Below are 8,952 nucleotides of genomic sequence, written 5' to 3'. Positions count from 1 at the left end.
ATTAGGGTGCATCACCAAAAAAAAAAGTTGTGGATTTTCCACCTTAATTATCTTTTTAAGATGCATTTGAAGACTTGTGCCACAATATTTCAAAAATATCAAGTTTGATGTGAGTTAGACCGATTTTAAAATACCTAAAAAATCTCATTATTTTTTAATTCCGTTGATAAACTTTTCAAAATTGTTTTTGTGCAGACCTTTGAAGCCTAAACTCTTCTAGCATCTGGGGTGATATTTTAGAGGAAGTATTTTCTAAAACTAATTTGATTTATAAAAAATCTATTTTTGGCGGTATTTTAAATCTCAATATTTGTCCGAAATATTTTGGCGGAATTTTTTAAAACATAATGAACTTAATATTTTCAGTGGAAAAACAGTACCGATTTTTTTTTTGTATGGTGAGTGATGTACCCTAATGTACCTACATTTGGATACTAACATCTGCGCATATACATATATAAATGTATGTAAGTATGTGCATTTATGATTCGTAAGTAAATATTATCTCGAGGCCACAATTACATATGTATGTATGTATTAGGTAAATTCATAAAAGGATTACAGGACAACTTAAACGGAATGTATGTACTTTAATAATTAACTAAATAATTATTAATTAAGCTGAAATTAAATATAGCTAATAATAATAAGCTGATATTAAATAGATATGCATCTATAAGTGAATGATGCTCACAAATAAAAAAAAAAAGAAAAAGCAAAAAAAAAAACGGCAAACCACATGTACACACTAGGATATGTATATGTTTGTATATACATATACTCAATTTGTAAATTGATCAAAAAAAGAACCTACCAAATACTTAATAGTGCATATCCCACATCAGTTGTTGCTTATGTTACTTCACAAACCATTTTGTTCAAGTTTTGAACAAACACCTTTAAAATGTGTGTTTCTTACAGGGCAATTCTGGCTAAGGTAGTGCAAAATTCTTTCTTAAGACAGGTGAAAGACAGATTGCAAGACAGTTTGAAAGACTTTCTAGTATATTTATTGGTGAAAACACTTGTATATCGGGCAGCGAATATTTTTTTACTGTAAGTTTTTATTTTTTTAACTTATTGTTTTTTGTTATTAAGAAAGATATATAATTTTTTTTTGATTTTATTTAATTTTTAGAATTTCAATTTAATTTTTTCAAATTTTTTTTTGTAATTTTTAGAAACGTGTTTTATTTAAAAAAAATATTTATATTTTTCTTATTTATTCCATGTAATTTTCTTTTATGTTTTAGATTTAATTATTTTAAGAAGAAAAATATATCTCTTTTATTAACCGACTTCACAAAAAAGAGAAGGTTATCAATTCGTCGGAATATTTTTTTTTTGTATGTTACCAATGTCAATGATTCTTTTTTTTAAAGGAAAGGTGTTAGCTCACGGGTGGTCCCATACTAATTTGGTTTAAATCCGATCTATGGATCATGAGGAAGTTTACGATTTTGTTTTTTTGCTTAAAAATTACTTGCTTTATTTAATCTTTAGGATCTTATTTATTTGTTTTTAATTTATATTTTGGTCTTCCTTTGATTTAATTTGTTTGAATTTTAGATTTTTTTTTTAATAGAAATATATTTTTTAATTTTATTTAATTTTCTTCTTTTTTTGTTCATTTTTTTCTTTTGTAATTTTATTATCTTTTCATTTATTATGAAGATAATTTTTTTGATTTCAATAATAAAAACAAATTTAATTTATTTTATTATTTATTTATTATTTAAATATATATCTACATACATTTGAAATTTTCCTTTCCGGTCTTTCTTTGTCGAGGTAGCGGTCATTCTGGCTTGCATATCGGCTTCCTCATTTCCTCCGCCTCCCATGTGCCCTGGTACCCATAACAATGGGATACCGTTGTTCTCCAGGGCGGGCATCAAGCTTCTCTTTACACTCTGGAACCAGTAAGGATTTGACCTCGAAGAATGAGAGAGGCTTGAGAGAGGCAGACTGATGGCATAGATTTCCGCTTGGAAGACGTTTGGAAAAGTTACCGGTGACTTCGAAAGCTTGAGTCAATCAAAAATAACATAAAAAATTTATGAAAAAAAATAAAAATCAAAACATAACGGTTAAATTTGATAGGATAAATGGAAATTTAGTGTTAATGGTTAACTCATTATTTTTATTATAAAGATCATAACCGTTGCGGTCTCTGTAAAATATAGATAAAAAATATTCCGCTGAATACAAAATAAATATAAGTTTTTATGAAAATGGGGTGGTAAGTTATGGCAGACTGTCAGCGTAGATCCAAAACAAGAAGTGTTTATGGCAACAGGTTCTTTCAATATACTATTCTGTGCGATTACTAAGTTTGCTGATCATTTATTATTATACTGTGTAATAAGGTTATCGAAAATTTGAACAAATTTGTTTAAAACAAAATTTGTGTTTGAAGGGCAACCAAATTCTAAAAGCTACTTGAGAAAATGGCCCTAAAACATAAAAAATTGCGTCGAGATAAAATCAAAAAAGTTTTTTTTTCAGTGCACTAAACGATAGCATTTTGCTGCCAGCGGCGCTCGTCAGGCCCTTTACTTGTTTTTTTTTTCCAACTCACATAAATGTGATTCTTTTGATAATTTCTGAATTTATCAGTTGGCTGAACAATAGGCAGGCAAAAATATGGTTTACTTTACAATTTTATTGCGACATATGAACGTAGTTATTATTTTCGTTAACAAAAACATTTTTTTCCATCTATTTCAAATATTATTTTAATGCTTCTTTTTTCGAACCCGTTCTATGTGCACCTCGTGCAAATGTCAGCTACATTCTAGTTAGTTTAGCAGTGACCACAAACTGTTCTCTTTGCCAGTTTGTCGGTTGAGTTTTTCACCCGATCTTAATTTGCATATCAAACGCCGACAGACTATCATCTCCTCGAGCATTAAGTGGCATGCCAGTTGTTGAATGAGTTGTTACAGTTATTGTTGTTTTGCATAATTTTCATTGTTGTTGTTGTTGTTGTTGTTGTTTTAGCCACAATACAATTGTTTGTGTTTTGTGAAAGATCAAAGGATAGGAAATTACATGTTTAGGCATACAAGTTGATGCAAATATGTCTGTGTTTTTGTGCATATCAAAAAGTTTGCAGCTTATTAGGGTGGCAGAAATTTTCAAAAACTTTTTCTAAAATTTTAATTTTTATGTTTATTATTTTTGGTTTGTTTATGTATCAACACGTATACGACAAATTTTTTGAGCTGTATTTTTTAGTGTCACTTCTTTCTCTCACCAGAAAAAAACGCGAAAGCATTCTTTTTGCATACATTTCAATCAATTGAGTTCCAGAAACAAGCACAATAAAAAAATATATCAATTATTTGAACAATTTTAGCCTTTAAACATTTATTTAGGCGAAAAACTACGGGAATTACTACTTTTTTCATTGCCACCCGAAAACACATTTATCATTTTTTTTACTAACTTTGGGAACTTTTCAAATATAATGTTCATATTAGAGGCAATGTACACATTCAAGAGTGTTCCAGCAAGTTAAAAAAATGGCAGCGTCAGAACTTCTCTCGCAGCTATTTTGAAATATTTGAAATTTTACGATATTTTATTTTATTTTAAAAATATAAGATACTTCAAAATGTTAAAATTAAACGGTGAAAATATTCGTCTTGCCAAAGCGAACGAATCTAGTTTGATAAATCTACCGCCACCAAAAGAAAAAAAGAATTTCATTGAGAATCTAATATTCCATTTTTACAAATTTTATTGTAAAGCAATCGTTCGTCGATACCCATCCTTTTGTGCCACCTGGAGCCTTTTTCATATATCCCTGTCATAAAAGCCGATGGACGAACAGTCTGAGAGCTTGTTCCTAGCGCTTCTATACTTGAATTTGTTACCTTGGCCATCAACGGCCATTTCGGAACTTAGTAGTGGGTTCAGGTTAGTTGTTATTACCTCGGCAGCTCCCAGCACTGTGATGCTGTTAAGGCAGGTACCAGCCCACCCAGCGGCTTTTCTGGTAGAAGAGCGCGGATCTAAAATGCCTTATGCCGAGGTTTCAGTCATCTCTTCTGCATAACCATTAGCAATCAACGCTTCTAGTGCTCTCTTTCGCCTATATTGGGCCCCGCAAAATAACTTTAAGTGGCTGGATCCATACTAAACCTGCTCTTAATAGTCGTCATTTTTAGGTCATCAATATCAAGGGGCGCTTCTTTGGAACGCCGAATTTTCACTTCTGATGTTGTAACTCGAGGATTCTTCCTCCCGTGATCTCGATTCAACTCCTCAGTGGTGAGTTTAATAGCCTCTAACCTACACTTGCCATTGTCTAGGGCATCCTTTTTTCTCCTTCAAAGTTCAAGCTAACTCTTTGTCATCGTGTCAGAGATCTGCGTACTATGTGACCCAGAGCGCGAAGGCGATCAAGGTTAACTTGTTTTACAGTGTTAGTGAGTATAAACATATGTTCTGTTCCCAGTAAATCTGACGTGAAATTAGATATTTTTATAGCGATTGCGGAAAGAAAGTAGCTCTATTTTGTTGCCCTCTTCAAAATAAGAGCCACATATTCGTTCTCAAAGTTAAGTTAGTTGCAGCTCTCTGCTAGCTATTTATATGCTATCACTATGGATTGTTCTCAGTTATAAAGTCATTCTGCGTGTGCCGACGACTTGGTAATACTTATTTCAATAGGCCATAGTCTGGCAGAATTACCGAAGTTGAAACTCTAGGACCTGATCAATTTAATTTGGAACAGTGCTTCGGTAGGTTAGTGAAGTGATTGATCCCTGATTATGGGAATATCCCACAGAGCACTTACAATGAGCCACTATGACGTCGAGTGAAATTATGGAACATTGCCCTAACCTAACTTGATTCAATCAATGTACATAGTTAAACCCAATTCAGTTTTATTTTAAGCAAACCAAACCAATATGTAGCAATTATATTTGTTAGTTTTTATTTTGTTTGCTCTACATGCAATGTTGTTAGTATTTTAGTCTTTATTTTTATTTTTAGAAATGGTGCTTGCTTCAAAAGTTTATTCTACCATATCAATTGCTATTCCACCATGAAATAGAAATGGCACAGCATTTTTTTAGTTTTGCTTATTTACATATACACACACACACATTTGCCGAGATTCAAATATGTACATATGTACTGCAAAATGTTATCGACAATTTGATATTCGTTCAAAATAAATTGATTGAAATGTACAAGTCCAGTGCAGATAAATGTTTGCTGGCGCCAGTATTTTAAAATTTAAAATTTGAGTAGATTTCCAAGAATTGAATGCGATAGAAATTGCGTAACTTTAGTTATGTTTTGATAGGAAAAAATATGCTGATTTATTCTGGAACGAATTTGAGTCATCGCTTGTCAAGTTTGGTTTGGAACCAAACCGGTTTCGACATTGTAATATTTTCATTGTAATTTTTCGTGAAAAAAATACTAACATATTTGCTAATATTTTTGATAAAAAATTTTAGACACTACCGCGATAAATCGAAAAAATTACAATTTTTGCTAAATATAATTTTTGTGGATCTGTATTCTGTGTTAAGGAAAATTAATTCCCGTTTATGGAGAATTTTTTTGATACGATCAAATTCGTACCCTGACAGACTATATTATTGCCCATTCTAACCCATTGAGCATTCAATCCGATTGTGAAACCAGTACTGTTCTCCGGAGTACAAGTGTGGTGGACAAAAATTATTAAAAAGGCTTATGCAAAACATATCGATAGGGTACAAAGGCTAGCGATGATAGGAATAACAGGAGCATTGACGACTGTACTGAGCGTCATCCTGCACATACCATTAGCGTATTTGGCTGGTAAAAACAATGCAACTGGCCAGCTGAACTGCATATAACTAATACGGTCACGGCAAGTTTTTCTGCCAAGTTTGCAAGTTTGTCAGTCGCGATTGGGGTGGATAGATGGTGCAGGGATCTGCATGCAGGAAGCAGTAGAATTCATCTGCTCACAGATTGTTCAATGCTTCAACGTAGGAGCATTTGTCCATTGCTATGTTTTAGGAATAAAAAGGTGTTGAAACTATCAAACTACTGCAGCATCTTTCAGGCGGAAGTCACAGCAGAAAAGAAAAATGCCAAAGCTTCTCAATAGCAGCAATGCTCTTAGCAAACTAATTAATTTCTACATACATAAATATGTATATAGCCAGCATATATAAAAGCCATAGTGTCACACACGGCGACCTCAAGAATTGCTCTAGAATGCGAGGATCAACTAGGAAAATTCTCTTGTATTGAGTACCTGAGCTTGGGGGCAGAGAGAGGAAACGAAAGGGTGGATGCTCTCGCAAAAAAGGTGTGCTACTAAGAAATGAAGTCATGCTAGAAATTCCTATCTCCTACAGGCTCTTAAAACTAAATGTGGCTTAGCAGAAAATGTGATCACAACAACGTGAACGCAAACTATCTAGGGCCATGATGATCTGAAATTACTAAAATTTCCAAGGAACGATGGTAGACGAAAATAGCTGCCTACGTTGGGATTTTACTAGCCAGCAAGTTCTACCTAACCTAAAGTTTACAAAATTAAATAAACTTGAAATAATTGTGTGAAAAAACTAACAAATATAATTAAAAAATTTCTGAGTGAGTTCAAGTGCCACTGACCACTCAGCTACCGCGGACGCTAAACTCGTATGATTTGTTTATATACTCATTTGCTTCGTTTACCGTTATCTATGATTCACAGTCGTTAATTTTTCATTCACAATAGACCACAGCTGTCCGTTTTGGTCAGTGTTGTCATCGAAAAGGGCCCCTGATCTGCATTAATATACAATCAAGGGAATTTAGAAGCGATAGCTAAGTATGACGGATAATGACGTAGGTTCTCCATAAATTACTAATATACTTACCTTTATTTTGGACTTTACAGTGTCTCGATATAAAGTTGCATAAAAAGGTTTCTTCTTTTGAAATATCGTCAAACCTCAATGTGTCTAGTGTCTGTAATTTGACGGCCAAAAAGAAGAAGATGCCTTCCAGATATATAGAGGAAGAGATCTCACATAGATGAATATAAAATGCAAAGCGCTGCCAGGTACATTTACGACCAATGAATCAATGTTGAAGAAAATGGGCATGCGCTGTTAGCAGCCCTATCAAAAGTCCCAAGTCGGGTTGATAGTAGGTAATCAGTAAGTTTCTTATCATAAGTATACATCAATTAGCCGGCGGTCAATTAAGCGGGGAATGCAGTTGTATCTCTGCCGCCTTCTTCATTGCAAAGATCTGGGCTTGATGGACACTGCAGTGGCGTAGCGCATAAAGTACCTATGAATTTCCGGTTCTGTGCAGTATACTGCAGCAGATACTCCTTCGTCCATTTTAGGACCTTCTGTGTAGATGTGTGTGGCGTTCCTTTTTTTACCAGAATATTTTTTTGGCTATTCACAGCAGGAATGACACATAGTATATACATATATAAAAAATCACCGTAATAATTTTTTTTTCTGCAGGAGTAGTCTTATAATTTTATTTTTGTCTTCTAGTGGAAGTTTCCATTGAACAGGACGTAAAGGTAAATCAACAAATCTACCATGAAAAGATTTTAAACGCTGCTTTATTACTAGGGAAGAGAAAAATATGCAAAAAAAAAACACAGTTATGTGATCACTAAAATGACTCCAAAGTATTAAAAATATGCTTGATATATGCCCCAAATATGTATACAGTGCCGGACAAAAATATTGATACCGAAAATTTTTCGCAATATCTGCAAAGGTTTTTATGCCAATTTATTTTCGATAATTTTTTATAAAAATATACTTCGTCCTACACCAAAAAAACATAAATACTAAATTTCTTAACTTTGTGCAAAACTCAGAAAAAATTCAATAAATTTGCATACTAATTTGGAAATTTCTATTCAAATTTTTTAAATAATTCTAAGTGTGCAGTTTTATGGCCTACTAATTCTAGTATAATAAAGTACAAGCTTGAAGTTGCTAAAAAATCGCGTCGATTTTTACGAAATTGCTAATCGACATTAAAAATTCGAATTTTTCGAAATTGGTACCAGTACAAAAAAACTGATTTTATTTTTGAAATAACCTTAATGAAAAAACACAGCGGCTACTACATATTTACTCAACTATTTTCCAAAGAAAATTTATAGCTAACCAGCTACTATTGAATTGCCTATTTTAAGGATCTTAGTTTGTTTGGAACCAATTATTTTGTATTTGTTGAGAATGTCGTTAGAGATTTATTTTTATTTATTAATATGCATATTTCGTAAATACCTTTTTATTTAACTATTACTTTGTAAAGAGCATTTATTTCAAAATTAAAATTGCAAAATAATTCGCAAGACTTGTATATGCCGATAAATGAATATTTTACAAAGCAGACTTTAGCAATAAATGCAGTGAATTTTAGGTATGTATGTATGTATGCTGATGATACGAATGCAAGAACCGGCTTTAGTTCAATGCATTGCTGAAATGTTTTGTGGAAACTTCAATTTTTTTGGCAAGCTCTCTCTGTTAGCATTAGTTTATATACGTACGAATATTTATTTGTATGTAGCTAGATGTGTATGACACAATGCATTTGAGCGCATTTAAGCAAAACGTATCACTGCAATTAATTTATTATTACCAACTATTGTAATATTTATTCACTTCGTCTGCAATCAAGAGCGCCTATACAAATAAATGTAGCAACCATTTAATAAATATACACTCGAACACACACCTTACATACATATTTACATATTGACATACTTGCATATTCATATTTGTAAATTCACCCAATTGTTTGTGCATCAAATAATACCTATTTCCCGCCAAATTGTATGTATATAAATGAACTAAAATTATAAATTCTGAAAATAGAGAATTTAAACAAATTGTATATGAGATATACAATTAATTGCGTAACTAGTTTAAAAGAATATAAGAAATCAAAAAAAAAAAA

This window comes from Rhagoletis pomonella, unplaced genomic scaffold (assembly GCF_013731165.1).
Source record: "Rhagoletis pomonella isolate Grant_MI unplaced genomic scaffold, Rhpom_1.0 Rhpom_scaffold_00001, whole genome shotgun sequence".
In the NCBI taxonomy this organism is placed as follows: Eukaryota; Metazoa; Arthropoda; class Insecta; order Diptera; family Tephritidae; genus Rhagoletis; species Rhagoletis pomonella.
This window is presented reverse-complemented; position numbering follows the sequence as displayed.